This window comes from Nicotiana attenuata, unplaced genomic scaffold (genome assembly GCF_001879085.1).
Source record: "Nicotiana attenuata strain UT unplaced genomic scaffold, NIATTr2, whole genome shotgun sequence".
Classification (NCBI taxonomy): Eukaryota; Viridiplantae; Streptophyta; class Magnoliopsida; order Solanales; family Solanaceae; genus Nicotiana; species Nicotiana attenuata.
The window spans coordinates 59883-64021 of NW_017672609.1; positions in this window are offsets into that span (position 1 = coordinate 59883).

The following is a 4139-nucleotide window of genomic DNA, read 5'->3' on the forward strand; positions in this document are numbered from 1 at the left end:
CTTCGTCATATATGACAAAATTTTCCGTTATACATAACGCTCCCAACCCTTCCTATTGTCGCTTGACTATCACAATGTATACATATAGGTGCCAAAAGTTTGGGCCAAAATGGAATATCTTCCAAGAAATTCCGGAGCCATTCAGCTTCTTCACCGGCCTTCTCTAAGGCTATAAACTCAACCTCCACTGTAGAGCGGTCAATGTACATTTGTTTGAACGATTTCCAAGACATCGCTCCTCCACCGACTGTTTAGAATCGGTTGAACCGGTGATCTAATTTGCATCACTATATCCCTCTATTATCGAGAGATACTTATTGTAGTGCAAAGCATAATTTGGAGTATACTTCAAATACTTCAAAACTCGTTTCATTGTCATGAAAGTTCAATGTAAACTTTCTTATGTTGTAGACTAATACGTCTCGACTTTCGATTGCATATCAGATTATTGACTACACTTAACGTAGCAATAATATATTAGAACAATAACAGGAATGATTGGCATCAGTTGTGTCCACAACCTTTTAATATATAACACAATTTGCAATCACTCCGTCATTTTTAAGTATTTGTATGCTATTTATTCATACGTCTATATGATATGCAAATTATAGCACCTTCATTTATGAAACAAATCCAACTTTCAATGGATTTTGGTCATGTTCATCGGTTGGTTCACTCCATCATAGACCAACGTATTAATACGTTCGTTTATGAACGATCATATTTATACAAGATATACATACTCATTCATGAAAAGTCACAGCCTTCCAGGTAACACCCTTTCATAAAAGAGCTAAACATTATAAATGTTCAAGAAAGAACAAATTATTTCTGGAAAGGCACGTAAACAACTTTCGAATTTGTAGTTTCATCACTAGTCATCACTAAGAATGAACAAGTAATGAATTCACCGACTACCATATCAATATCCCTAAGGATTCGTGGGGTTCGAAGATTATATCATCTAATTCTTCAAGATAATATATGTCATTTAGAAATTACGTCTAACATTGGCTTTTGTCATGCATAAGCTAAAAGCCCCCACATTTTAAATATTTCATCAACATATCATCTACGTATAATCAAATAATGACTATATGACTTGAAGTATTCTGAACGTAAACACATTTGTTTACACTCATTAATTTTTGAAACCATTTGACAATACTATTTGGTCAAATCTCGCATGTCATTGTTTGGGTGCTTGTCTTAGTCTCTAAAGTGACTTAACAAGTCGACACACCTTCTTTTCTTTTCTAGGAACCACGAACCCTTCAGGTTGTTCCATATAAATTTCTTCCTCCAAATCTCCATTTAATAATGTTGTCTTTAAGTTCATCTGATGAATTTCCAGGCCATACACGGCGGCTAACGCTATTAACACCCGAGTAGATGTAATCCTCGTTACCGGCGAGTATGTATCAAAATAATCAAGACCTTCTTTGTCTAAATTATTTGACAACTAATCTTACCTTATATTTTTCAATAGTACCATCAACTTTCATTTCCTTTATGAAAATCCACGTATAAGGCAAAGGTTTATTTCCTGGAGGAAGATCAACCAATTCTCAAGTATGATTACTTAATATGGATTCTATCTCATTATTGACTACTTCTTTCTAACATTGCTTCTTTAAATGTTTGAGGCTCACTTTCTAACAAGAATGTCAGAAAATCTGGTCCAAAGGAAGTAGTTGTCTTTTGACGTTTACTACGTCTTGGATTCACCTCATTAGGTGTACTTTCCTTTTCTTCTTCCCGAGGTCGCTTAAATATTTTACTAGACGACTCAGATTTCTTTTATACGGACAAATATTCTCAAAGAATTCAGCATTATCTGATACGATTACCGTATTAATATGAGTGTCGGGATTTTCTGATTTATGAATCAGAAAACGATATGCCTTACTATTTGTTGCATATCCTATAAAACCGCAATCAATAATTTCCGGTCCGATCTTTACCTTTTTTGGGGTTTAGGAACTTGCACTTTAGCTAAGTACCCCCACACTTTAAAATATTTAAGTTGGGCTTCCTTCCATTCCATTTTTCATATGGAATGGATTGCATCTTGCTATGGGGAACTCGACTGAGTATACGGTTATCTAAGAGAATAACTTTCCCCCCACAAGTTCTGGGGTAAACCAAAACTTATTAACAAGGCATTCATCATCTCCTTTAACGTCATATTCTTTCTTTCTGCAATTCCATTAGATTGCGGTGACTAAGGGGCGATCGTTTGGTGAATAATTCATATTCCAAACATATTTCTTCAAAAGGAGATTTATATTCGACGCCCCTATTACGTTGTTGAGCCAACCACAAGAATTGTTGTTTGTGTAACGATATAGCCAAAATTAATAAATGGTGAAGTTTTTAATCTTCAAACCAATTTGACATATTCAGAATTATGAACGGTGAAGCTTTTAATCTTCAAACCGAATAATACGTGACACAATCAAATTTAATAAACGGTGAAGTTTTTAATTTTCAAACCGAATAATAAATTGAGTAGAATATCACTAAGATTTTAATCTCCAAAACGAGTATAAAGTCACTTAGACTTTAATTTCCGACAAATGAGTAGAAAGTAACGAAGACTTTAATCTCAATGAACGAGTACAAAATCATGCAGATTTTGATCTCGAAGCAGGAGTAGAAAATCACGAAGATTTTAGTCTCCATAACGGGAGTATAAATTCACGAGAATTTTAGTTCCCTTTCCAAATGATTTTTCCTAAACCATTATAACACTTTAAACAGTTTGATTTCTTCCTCTAATCAAACAAATATATGTACATCTTACATATTATTTTCTTTACAATCTCAAAACTACCTACAACCATAAATACCTCATTTGTATGATATCATGCATGTTACCAAATTTATTTGGATATATATATATATATATATATACATATTTGCATGTGGCTATGACAAGGATAACATACTGCTAAGGCAGTTTATTATTCTGTTGAGATCACTATATAATAAACTTCTATTCTAAATCAAGATTTTATAAATTACCAAAGGATAGGAAAAATGAGCGGAGTAATGAAAGTAGAACCCAATTTTTATTGCTATAGAGCCATTTTAAATCATCACCTTCACTGTGTTGATCTCACCGTCACCGATTCTAACTTTCCTTCTATGAGTATGAAAACCAATTAAGTAGAATTTGGCAGAATTTTATTAAATTCGTTGTCTGATTCATAAATCGAGTAGGAAAAGTAGAACTAGAATTTGTAGTCACTTTCTGCTTTGTCGGAATTAATATTGTCCTCTTGATGTCCGGCCTCAGACAATTCAATTAGCAGAGTCACTTCTCTTCGACAACTACTAGCAGAATATTCTTTCTGATTACCTTCAAATGGTTTCGGTCTCTCCATGCAATGTACAAAAATTCAAGCCCGAGTAAAGCCATGTCATTGACAAGTTTGAAGACAATCTTTCAGAATCTAACACTGCTACTCCATAACATTATGATCTCTTTGTCAAAAAAAAAAATTTAAATAGGGGTTATCTGCTAAAAACTACGGTAGAGCTGTTTATGAATGTCTTCGCGGTGGACTTGATTTTACCAAAGATGATGAGAACGTGAACTCACAACCATTTATATAAGTGAACATCTGTCACAAGTTATAATGAAACGCCGTCTTTGATGACATCTTTTGGCATTGCTAGATTTGAAATAAAATTTCGTTCAAGCAAATTTAGGTGCCTTTCACAAGTTTGCCTCGTAAAGTGTGTATTTCAAATTTTTGTCTATCATTAATTTCTAAATGAGCAATTGTTATTCCATGTAAAAATGGAAGTACCGAAACCGATGAATTTATGTACTCTTCCTTCTCATGCTTGCCCATGACCTATTCTGACCAGATTTGTCAATCTGCAATGCTTTCCAATTAGCTGATCTTAATTGGTAATGCACAATATGCTCCGCAGTGTTCCTGCATATACAGATCAGTGAAAGTTATGAGCATTCACAAGTCAGTGTGCCTTCATCGAATAATGCCGTCAAACTGGTATTTCAAACTTTCAAGTGCAAAATTGTTATTGCCTCTCTATTTCTCTCAGTTTCCACATAATTAAATTCCTTAAGATTGTTGGTGTTACTGTGTTAAAAATCAAAAAAT